Genomic DNA, 12,959 nt, shown 5'->3' with positions numbered 1-12,959 from the left:
CATCCCATTAAAGGGAGCACAAGACAAGAATTCAACCTAGAGAGCAATGGGAAAAAAGTGTGATTCTCTTTTCATCTTCTCTTTTTTGGACATATGACTTAGTATAAGTTTTGAGACTCATAATTTAGACCTTTTGTGTCAAACTAACATGCTATCACTCGTGAGTCTATGATTTTGCAGCTTGATTCGAAGCATTCTTAAGGAAAATTTCCACTCATTTTTTTCCCAATCTAATACTAATAATTTTATATTTATTTTATTCTCTATGAAGTGGGTATACCTGTGAATGATTTCTTTTTTCATTTGATTTGCTAAGATTTATTCCTATTTTCAAGTTTATTTCAGGATTTAGTTATATTCGAGCTCTGCCAAGTTATTTCTGAGCCTCACTTGTTTTTGATAATGATATGTAATACCCAAGTCAAAAAATTGAGAACATTGTAAATATATCTCATGCTTTACAAAATTGCCAAATTTGTACCAGATGTCACAAGTTTCCATATGTGCATGAAGCTTAGAAATTTACTTATGGTTTCCTACCAATTATGTGTGGGACCACTTACGTGTGGGAATTCCCTTGGCATGAAATTCTAGTTTGCATAGTTCTTAGATAAGTGGATGTGGGACTACCAATGTGGTCTACTAACAAAGCATGGAAACTCATATGATGTAGCTTTTTTAGTGACATATAGTTAGGTGATGGGTGGATTTGACATGGAGGACATATGGGGATGTGTGGTTGACATGGAGGACTATGCGTTAAGATTCCACATTGTTGAGAAAATGGCCTTTAAAATAAAAGAGTGTGTGAGATGCTCCAGGAAGAAACACATGACATTAGTTGCATACCATCATGACATTATCTTGCCAGTGACTTCCTAGAGCGAGGCCATCTCTATCGTCGAATGGAAGGAGCTCTCCATCAATTGATATAATACCCTTGATATTTGTTGACGTTCATGTGATGTCATGGAGAAATAGGATGATGGTAGGACCGGGCCATGTTGACACTGATTAGACAGGGTATGATGGCATGGAGGGTGATGAGGAAGGTAATGTGGCGACACTAGCTCGACATATAGTGTGTGCATGTGGAGGCTGATAGGGTGGCGACATGGCTATGTGGTGGTGGGATTCAGGAGGCTAACACAATGGGGCACACATGTAAGCTTTTTGTATGGGCTAGGACTTCGCCTTTGAAACCACGTAAAGTGTGTCGAGAGCCTGTGGTGTCAACACGTGGTTTCTTTATACCACCTCCATGCATTAACGTTCTTGCTTCTATGTGCTAGAAAATGTCGTGGGAAGTTGGGTTGGAAAGCATCCTGGCCATGAAATTTGGCAGTGTGCATATCCACCTATGCCCCTACCCTTTCCCTTATTTTTCTAGTTCGACACGCTTGTGATGCATGTGACCTCTGTCATTCCTAAGAGGTTCACCTCGGCCATGTGCGCCCGCCTATTCATAGACCCTGTGGGCCACGGTGTTATGATCTCTATTCTAGTGACAATAAAATGTCACTCACATGCTAATGCTTCCCTTGATGACACAAGGTTTGTTGTAGCTTAGTGGATATTCAACTTCTCTAAGTGGATTGAATGAGGATGTTGGGGATTGCATGCCAAAAATTTTACTGGTGTTGCACTTGAAACCAACACCTTCATAGTGCATGTCCCTTAGGAGTTTGCTACATTTGATGCATCGGGGAGTTGAGTTAAGTTTATATTTCAAAGATATCCCAAAGGGAAAAACTAGTTACCTTTTTCAACTTACAACACATCAACTACTTGAGTGTTGACTTGATAGGATTTTCTGTGTACTTGTAATATCTTAGTCAAATTCGTGATCATGAGCATGGTATATTCTTGCGTCGTATAAATAATTTCTGTATAAATAATTATTTTAGCTTGGTGTTCTTTTGGTTATCGACGAGGGTTTCTTCGATCCTCTCCTCAATAAGACTCTCTTAAGAAGTTATAAGGACTCATTGTGAGAACAACAAAATGTGATGTATTTGAGATATAAATTTTCTCCTAACCTCATACATAAGGGGGAAATTTTTAATACAAAAGAATCATAAACAAAATTTTACAAGTCAAATGACACTCAATGTCATAAAAAACATCTACAGGTGTACAATTCTCTGCTAGAAACATCATGGAACCTAAATGATTAAAAGGTTCTTTCAGGTATATTTAAAATATTAAACCGCACGAGCGCACCAAAGAAAAACTTTACCATATATGTGTGGGTGTTACTTTTATAATCACATGAATTTGACAAAGCGCCAAGTCACCAATGCATGGAACCCATTACATGAAATGGTCTATTCTCTCTAACAATACAAGGCATGGCTAGCCATTTTTTGAGCTTCACCATTCTCAATTGGAAGTTATGAAGCCCCTTAAGGAATCATCATGTCCTCTTCAAAATATATATTTCATTAATGGGCCATGTGGGAGGTATGACCTAATTCAAATTTATAAATTTATGTAAAACAAGAGCAAAGAAAAGGAGAAGTGAGTTCATTGTTATATTGCCAAAATATTTTGGAAGACATTAACATTTCATTACAAGGAAGGATTCCCCATCTAGAGAGTTTTTCCACATACTTCTTTGAGAGAGAGATTTTCTTGTAAAACAATGAAGAAAAGAAATCCTTGTTGAGAACTAAAGGTCACCATTAATATTCTTGATTCTCTTCAAGTTCCTTCAAGACTTATTGTACCTCTACCACCAACAACTAGTAAATAGGATATCTTTCCCATACTCTTTGTTTAGTTTGTTTCTAATTTTCTTATTTTTTATTTCCATTTTTCCAAGTGTCTTGTTTAAATGTTTTATCCAAAATTAAAATTACATTTATGTTCCCTTTTTTACTTCTAACATCTTTTGTTTTTGGGATTATTTGTAGGTTACAACAAGTCCACAAAGATCGAATGAATTTCGGACACCATTGCTCCAAACTCCACACTAATATATCATGCCTTTGTCACCATCACGTGGTTATATGCTTGTATCAACATTCAAACTAATTTCCTAAATAAAATTCATTCTAGAAAGTCTCATTTTCTTCCATGTTGACATCGTCGCTCATTTTTGAGAATCAAAGAAATACCTTCATATTTACTCACATTTTAGGATGAACTTGGGTGGAAAAATGGGAATCATGCATGATCATTTCATTTCACAAGCCCCTATAATGTTTGACGTCAACACCATTTTCACATGAGACAAGTTTCATACTCTGCAGCAGTTGTAGTTCTCTCATCTATTTAGAGATCCATACATAAAACTACCACCTCCATCAATAGTGTCATTTTTATTTATTTATTCCGTATGCATGAGGGCATCCACATGAACCTTATGTTAGATATGCCCCCACAGGAAAAGTAGTCATATACTGAAGTAAAAAACAAATTTTATCTTTAGCATCTTTGGACAAGATTCATCTTATGTATTTCTAATCATGCTAGTCAAGGTCATGATCATGATAATGGTACATTCGCACCTCATATACATATTTTTGTACATATTATCTATCAATAGTGGGCTCTATATTCTATTTGGTAGGATACACTCAAGTCGTTTTGAAGAAGAATATCTCTCCCACGAAGTCAACTAGACTCACGATAGGAAAAGAAAATGTGATGTGTTTTTGTTGTATGTTTTCTCCTAACATTATATAGTAGGGGGTAAATTTTATCTGGGGAAAATAATACACCCCCTTGCACACATCAAGCCATGATTATTGTACAAAAATACATGGACAAGTGTACTAGTGGTTTTGGAAAACATCATTAACTAGAAAAAATAAAAGGTTTGTAAGGTTCATTTTAGAAATCAAATCCCACAAAAGTACCATATGATTTTTTGCATGGATCCTTGCAACTATTATTGAATAGATGCATTGACTCATAAAGTCACAACTCAACAACCCATGGATGACATAACATTAAATGAGTTAAATTTTACTAAAAGGATGATTCTTGAAAGCTCAATCTCTAGCCATTCCTCTCTTGAATTTAAATTAATGTGCTCCCAAAGGACTCCCCTCGTTTCCCACTGGGCTAAATCACATTAATGATCTCGAGGGAGAAAAGAATTGCACTTGGGCCTATATATACCAATATAATTATAGCCAAAAACATGAAGAAGATTATGCAAAGTTATGCTACCATAATTTACATGTGAATGGGCACTTCCATGCATTGAGAGGGAAGGGAGTTCACCATTGAGAGCTTTCTTATAACTTGCTCGAGGTGAGAGATTTTCTTGCATATGATAATGCTGAGGTACTTTCCTTTCAGAAATTTGTAGAGCATCATTTCTCATTATACTTCCTTTAGTGTCTCTTGGATGAGTATTGTGTCTCTTTACATAGCTTAATAAAGAGAATTTACTTCCCATATTCCTGAGTCTATTTCTTTAACGTTCTCCATAGTATATGCTTTGTAATGTAGTTCTTCAATAAAATAGCTACATTGCATGTCTATTTGTATTTTCCTTTCTAACCTTATGATTGTTGTCTGTCTTGTAAGTAGTAATAAGTTTCTAAATGAGTATAATGATTTGGTCCACCATTGAATCAAATCCAAAACAACACCATACTTTTGGGGCTTGTGTAAAGATACATCAAATTTACCTTTGACAGAAACACAAAGTTTCATTCATGGCCTCTACTGAGGGCTCCGCCTCAATTTGAAAGTCATGTTTCCCTTGGTAAATCACCTTGACATTGAAATCAATGAAAACAATTTCAACAAGTTTCTATAAGGAAAGAGTGTGTTTCTAACCAAGGAGAACATGTATATTTACTTATATCCATTTGATAACATCATGTGATATCCTTTTTCTACTGTAAGAACCTCATACTTTCTTACAACAACAATGAAAACTCATGGAGCACCAAAAATATAAAACTAGTTCTCTATATCTTCGAAGTATCACCCACTACCTCACTAGCTTCCTATAAAGTATGATGTGCTCCCCATAGCTTGTGATATCAATTTAAAATATGCTACTAAAGGAATTATCAATTTAGTTTTGGAAATTGATTTGATGATTATTTAGAAATCATCTTATTCATAAATCTTCTTAAGATTGTCGAGTATGAAATCTGATAGTTTATGTTGTTGAGGTACCTCTTATGCTAGATCAATTGTATCCATCATACAAGAAATATCTAGATGAAATCCTCTCTTAGAGTAGATTCACTTTTTCATTTCCTTATAATATTTTCCTCCCCTTGGTTTCAATGGTTTTTTCATCTATATGATCAATATATCTTGTGTTTTGTTTGTTCTTCTTGGTATCATCCTTCACATTAAGTCCATGTCCATTGGAGGACTTATGATGCACCATGTGAATGATATTTTTGGACTTATGTATAAATGAGTTAGTAAAATGATCCATAGATGGAATCTTCCAATTTTTACCTATGGAAAGTGTGCTAATAAGGAATGAAGAGGCAAAGACAAAATATTCAAGACCTAGTTTAGGAAATACTTAGAAGATAAGTTTATTCCCTTTCCTATATATGCTAGAATATGTTAGCTAGTTCATAGAAGTATTTAACCTAGAAAATAAATCCTCTAGGGTCTTGATATTGTTTAGATATGTTTATATTAACTCATTATCTAGAATATGTCATCTCAATTGATTCTATTTTCCAACAATCCATCAGGTTTTTTCCATACATTAAGAGGCGTTTTGCATTCTTCTAAATGAAATAATATATCCAGTGAGATAGAAAAACATGATACCTCATAAGAATGATTCATTTTTTTGAGTTTCTTTGATTTTATAAAGGTAAATCAGTTCTACTTTAGATCCCATAGTCATTCTATAAATTCCTTTTGTAACACCCCTAGTCACCTTATAAAGCTTTTCACTATCTCTATGATTCAATCCCAAAACTTTTTCCCTTGTCATTGTATAATTACCTTTGGTATTATGAAACAATTGTACAAACCAAGGTACCCATAATACCCAAAAAAATCGTTTTCTATATTCCCATCCTTTTTCTCTAATTTATATGGTCAATTCACATTAGTTTCCAATGCATGTTATACTTACACATTGTGAAACATATAAATATGCATAAAGACATATAATTTGGAAAACATCATGAGCCCAATAAATTAACAAATTAAATAATATTTAAATATAACACAACATTTATCTTCAAGAGAAGCCACCTAGTGACTACATGCCTCATATGTTCTCGCCAACCATAAACCACACTACTGATAACCTTTCAACAATTGGTCAAGGTTGAGTTGGGGATTTGACTCCTCAAGTGCTTTGGATTACCTAAAAGTAGATACATATCCAATAAAAAACATTGTTAGGCCAAGGTATCAATGAAAAAAGACATAGATCACCAAGAGTCTCACATCCCCCATCAACCCACATGGCCTATGTAGTGCACCACCTTCTATGTATTCGAAATTCATTGAGATGTGGCACTACCCTTTCATGTTTTCTATCTCTACTGGACAAGGATTTTCTAGAGCATTGTGGTTATCTAGGTGTTTCTTGTTTCCCTAAAGTTCTTCGAGGTACCCATCTAGTGCGACAATAAGTAAGTTATCTAAGAAGCCCTAAATCCTCCCTCAATTATACCAAGGTTCCTCATGTCATAAGTTATCACCTCTATTTCTACTTCCAAGAAATTATCCGGATGCCCCCATAGCTTGAATGGCCTCTCTCCTTGCACACTAATCCTCCTAAATTTTATGTGTATGTCCCTCCTTGGACACTTAGCATTGCCTAAAGTCACTTTTTTCAAGATTTATTGTAAACACATGCACAATTGAGACACGGTCCTAGGGTGTTACTCAAAACATACAGCTCGCCCATGTAGAGTGTAGATCGTCGTGGCCTCCATGTTTAAATTCATGTGGCCTTGCCAACATTAATTTAGCGTGTGTAACATTTAATTGTCCTATGACAAAAAATTCAACCTGTTTCGTTAGTAGAATTTGACAATTAAGAGATCCATACAAGTTTTTAGGCAAATTAGCACTGAACCATTTCTTAAATAAAAAATTCTGATTCATCACCAGGTTGCCTATTATAAAGCTGTAATTATGAGAAAGGTTCACTAACTCATGGCATTTCAAAACTGCGCACGCTCATTGTTAAGTTCTTCACCATGTTATAAAATCGATGTGATTGATTATTAAGAAATAAGCAGAAGATTCATTGTGCTTGTATCTAGAAAAAAAAGATAAAGAATAACTAAACATTTCGCTTTGTTAGTGTTTAGTTTTAATGATTTTTAAGATGTAAATTTCAATATTTAAAAGTGTTTCTTTTGTGATTTTATAATATAAATTTCAATATTTATTAGTAAATTAAATGTGGTGGATGTAAGTCTAAGAGGTCCAAAAGAGAAAATCATGAAGCAATTTGCGGTGGACTCATAACAACAACTTGTTACAGTAAGTTATTCAACAACACTCGGTAAAGTGTAAATCTCAATAAGAATTTGTAGTTTTATTTGGTGAAGGAGGTGCCTCCATTTTTCTTCTATGCTAATGTATTTTCCTTCATGTTACAAATAGGTTGTCCAATCATCCTATCGCGAACAATTCAACGTGTATCGTTAGATGAATTTGACAATTAAGAGATTCACACAGGTATTTGCAAATTAGCAGTGAATCATTTCTTAAATTAAAAATTCTGGTTCATCACCAGGTTTCATCATTCACTGATCGATGACCCTAGAAAGATTTGTAGTCCTCGAAGATGAATCATCTTTTAAACTATTTTGATTCTATGGTCTATGCATTTAAGAAGAATAAAAAAGATTGATAAATTTCAGCACATGTTTATTATATTTTAAATTTCACCATATTGATAAATTGGTAATATTTTGGTTGGGAATGAATTTTGTAATTTCTTTCATATGGGGTGGGGTCTTACTTTAACAACTCTTCTTGTAAATAAATTGAAACTCAATGTTATTAGTTTGAAATAAAAGGGATTGGAAATAAATTAAGTAATGTGTTATTATACTACAAGATTAATGTCTAAGGGAATTCCAATTTGACCTACTATTTTTTAATGTGTTATTAAAATACAAAATCCAGGTCCAATGGGATTTGCAAGACATTGATTCCAATTATGCATTTTAATTTAAATAAAGACAATTTTAATATAAATATATTGAACTTTCCAATTTCTATAGGAGCATAAATAGAGTGAATATACTAGATTGAATGAAAAAGGTAGATATCAACAATATAGATCCATAGTTCCATCTTAACTATGGATCTATCAAGAGCCCTTACGGTGCAAACCACTTTTAGAGTGAAAATTCACAAGAAAATTTGTCAATGACATATTTGATCCCTCATTAAGCCTAATAAATTAGCAATTAAGATTGATCTATACTAGTTATATGTGAGTGTGTGTGAGAGAGATTTTTCATTGTTTAAGTTACATTTTTGAATTTGTAAAATGGATTCAATGTCTTCAAAATTTATTTGGGAACCTGGATTGTATGTACTACATAGCTTAAACCCGCAATTAAAACACATCTTTGTTTGATTTGAAACAAAATTGACAAAAAAGTATACTTAAAAATATGGCGCAATAAAATAAATCCCGACACTAATTATCTATAACAATTCCATCACTAAACATGTGTGGTTTTCTTTCTCAAAACTTGTCTTTCCTAATCCTTCAAATCTATTGTAATTGTTTGGAGAAACAAATGATCTATAGAATTTGTAAACATAACCATTCATTTAAGAAAAATAAAAGACATTGTTTCTTCACTTTGCAAACTATAGATTAAAAAACTCATCAAAATATTCTTGAAAGAAATACATTATTGCAAACATTTTCAAAATAGTAAATTATTTGAAATTAAATGAAAAAGGTGTGTAGAATGGATCTTCACAAAAATTGCAAATTAATTATCGACAAGATGATCTCCCTTCTAACTAATTACTAATAGACACTTACATATATTAAAAAAATACTAATATAAGATTGTAAACAACAATATAATAAAAATATTTATGAGAGGAAAGATATATTGATAAACATTCTAAACAATTACATATATTCTAAGCTACTAATAAACAATTGCATACAACAATATATTCAAAGTATTTATTAGTGTTATTAACAAACATTAAAAAAATGATATTAGTGTTATTAACAAAATGCTATTCAATGTCCATGTTTAAGACGTATACAAAATAGAGATGTGAAAGTGTATTGAATTATAATAAAATCATGTTAATGTACATAGAAAACCACTATTATAGAGCAATGGAGAAAACGTAGTGTTGGTTAAGGATAACTGTGAAATATTGATACTTAGCTCATAGGGAAATGAACTCTCATAAGTGGAGAAAGAGAAAAAACCGTAGGAAAAAACTCACCTCCAAAAGAGAGAAAGATGTGAGTGCTCAAATTATAATGGAGCTACAATTGTAGATCTGATAATGATCCACTAAATTGCATGGAAGGATCCACTAAGAAGTATGGAACGTTGAAGTACTGAAACTCTAAAGATGAGAGCTGTGAAACCTCAATGAGTTCGGTCAATCTTTGAAGTTGGATAGTTGTAGAGGCACAAGCGTGGAAAACACTCTCAACATTTCCTTAAAATATCTAAAGAGAATAGTGTCGGTAAATAACCATGAAAAAGGCTTCATAAAGAAGAAGCACCATCAACCAACAAATATCCAATGAGGCTTCTATGTCTCGAAAATGGCTTGCAACGAAACTCCTAAACTTTTCTCAACTTTGTCACCATCACAGTGATCAAAAACAAAAGATGACAATTGTCCACAAAGGATTGGGAAGAATGGACACACAATTTTGGCTCCTATTAACCATATAGTGCAAACATCAAGAGCTCCTATTAATTGTGTATTGAAAACATCAAGAGTATATTTTGGATACTACCGTTCTACTACCTCATCACCTACATCCAACTATGAGGTGCTCTGAGATCAAAATGTGGTGGCACCCAAATTTGAGTTTGCAAAAGCAAATACTGAGGTGTATCCACATCCTGACTAAAGGAAATCATCGAGGCCCCATAATCATAGTCAATTACTATTCCAACATTCAGATTGATTAAGAAGAGAAATGAAAGAATGAATTGTGGACTAGTGCCAAGCATGAGGACCAAATGTTGATGGATAAATGAATGTTCGTGATGTCATTTGAACCAATGCTTGTTGATTTCCAATTTTCCCTTGGTTGTGCTTTAGGGGGGAATTTGCTCATAATGAAGACTTTTGATTCTTTCTTCTTTCCTAGTTCTGTTTTAGGGGGGAAGTTAGATGGTGACAGATATCGTTGTCATTTCTTTGTTGACAATCGTCATATTTTGTGTTTGATCAGTGTGATGGTGATGAAGTTCACACAAGTTTAGGAGATTTGTTGTAGGCCATTTTCCATACTTAGAAGTCTCATTAGTTATTTGTTGGTTGATGGTTTTTCTTCTTTTTGAAGCCTTTTTCATTGTTCTTTGCCGACACCTATTCTCTCTAGAGCTTTTTGGGAGAAGTTGATAGTGTCCATTCTTGCTACAGGGTTAATAAGAGAAATAATTTCCTTGGGGCATCTCTTTGATTCAAATTTTCTCTACCCACTAATGCTTAGCCTCTGAAGTTTTGCAAAGATCACAAAGACCATCTATTTTCTTCAAATTAGAGAAAGATATCAAGTTCATTTGTATGACTCTCTTCAACAATTTTCTGACCTCCACTAGAAAAATGACAAGATTTTACTTCCAACTCGAGTAACGGACTTAGGGAATCTGGTAAACATTTCAATCTCTCGCAATCCACCAGCCTCAATTCCTTCAAATTCCTTAGGTGGATGAGTGAAGGTGACAACAATTTTAATAGAGAATTTTTTAATTTGAGAGTTTCCAAATTGTAGAGATTTTTAGTAGTACTGAGCAAGGGGAGCCTCAAGAATTGATGTTATTGGGATGCTTAATGTTTCCACTATGCACGGTTACAAATTTTCTCCACTGAGAATAGATTTGATTTATATGCTCCCTATAATTGTTAATCTTCAGTCAACTCTAGTGCTTGATACACAATGACATAAATCAACTACATGTATGCGTTTGACACCTTATCTCCTCCATTCAGCCATAGGGACATACTCAGCTAAATGATAGATTATAGATCCACTTTTTAATGGTTTCTCAGTGCATGAGGAAAGGAGAGATTTCGCTTCTCGATCACACAAGCTCGACCTCTCTTGAAGACTAAGATTTCTCTCTTAATGTCTTGCATAGAACTCGTTCAACTTGAAAAGGTGACTCCTTTCTACTCCTCTGATCTGGAAAGTTAAAATCATCCCTCTTTCACTTGCAACCACAATGATACTCCTGCAATTGAAGAGAATATTCCAGCAATTGCATTTCTTTTTGGCACTTGGAGAATGAGTGAAAATTCCTCTAAAACTCTCTATCTAGGCACTATTCAAATAGGTTTATAAATCTAGAAAAGAAAATTGAAACCCCATTGCTTCACTATTAGAACCAAAAGAAAAATTTTATCCAAAAGAAAAATTTGATTTACATCAGCATAGATCCATCTTAACTCTGGATCTATCATGTGCCGAGAGGATCAAATCTCTCGAGATGCAAAACTTGATGAAAGGTTTGCACCTAGAGAAATTTGATCCCTCTCCTCTCTTAATAGATCTGGAGTTAAGATGAATCTAGGATGGTTTCAGTCATGTGTGGCCAAAAAAAATCTATAGAAGATATCATTTTATCAATTATATGTAAATACATCTAATATTAATATAATCATTTTAAATATGCTAAATATGTTTGAGATTATTTTAATTTTAAATTTTCCTGCTGAGATGATAAATATTGTTAATAATTTTAATGATGAAAAATGATGAAACAAAATTTTTGAATGCAAAGTGAGAGTGTAATAGTGTTGAATGATAGAAATGTGAATAATAAGAATGTAGTCAATCAGAAATAGTCTTTATTGTGATCAATTTCAAACTATTTCCTTCTACTATTCTTATTTTCAACCTTATTAGTTTTGTCATCTTTTCATGTCGATTATATGAAAAGTAAAGTTGAAATCATAAAATATTTAAATCTTTAGCTCAAGCTATTGTAGTCAGCATTGTACCTTATCTTTCTTTCTCTCCAATATTAATAGTTGAATTACTGTAACACAAAATTGAATCTACATTGTCAATCATTTTTTGCGCTTACACTGAAATCAATGCATATTGTTAATCAATCACTTTAAAGTTAATGTACCATCATACATCCAATTATATCAAATCATAAATCAACATCTACACTCAAATCAATGCCTTTAATGCAAGCACTCAAATAAGATTAGAAAACAACTTCTACACTGAAATCAATGCATCTAATGCAAACAATAAAATAAGATTAGAAATCAATGTCTACACTCAAATCAATGCATCTAGTGTAAGTAAGAAAATAGGATTAGAAAATGACATCTACACAGAAATCAATGCATTTAGTGACTGCAATCAAATAGTATTAGAAATTACCATCTACAATGAAATCAATGCATTTAGTGAAAGCAATCAAATAGGATTAGAAATCATTTCCATTGAAATTAATGCATCTAGTGCAAGCAATCAAATATAATTAGAAATCAACATCTACATTGAAATAAATGCATCTAGCACAAGCAATGAAATAGGATTAGAAATCACCATTCACACTAAAATTTATGCATTTAGTGCAAGCAATAAGATAGGATTAGAAATCATCTATGCTGAAATCAATCCATCTAGTGCAAGAAATCGAATATAATTAGAAGTCAACATCTACACTAAAATCAATGCATCTAGTGCAAGCAATCAAATAGGATTAGAAATCACCATCTATACTGAAATCAATGCATCTAGTTTAGGAGATCTTCTCCCCTCTCTCCCCCCTCCATCTATATCTATATCT

This window comes from Pinus tabuliformis, chromosome 4_2 (genome assembly GCF_031772625.1).
Source record: "Pinus tabuliformis cultivar Carrire ecotype Pingquan chromosome 4_2, CPIR1, whole genome shotgun sequence".
Classification (NCBI taxonomy): Eukaryota; Viridiplantae; Streptophyta; class Pinopsida; order Pinales; family Pinaceae; genus Pinus; species Pinus tabuliformis.
Note: the sequence above shows the minus strand (reverse complement) of the source record.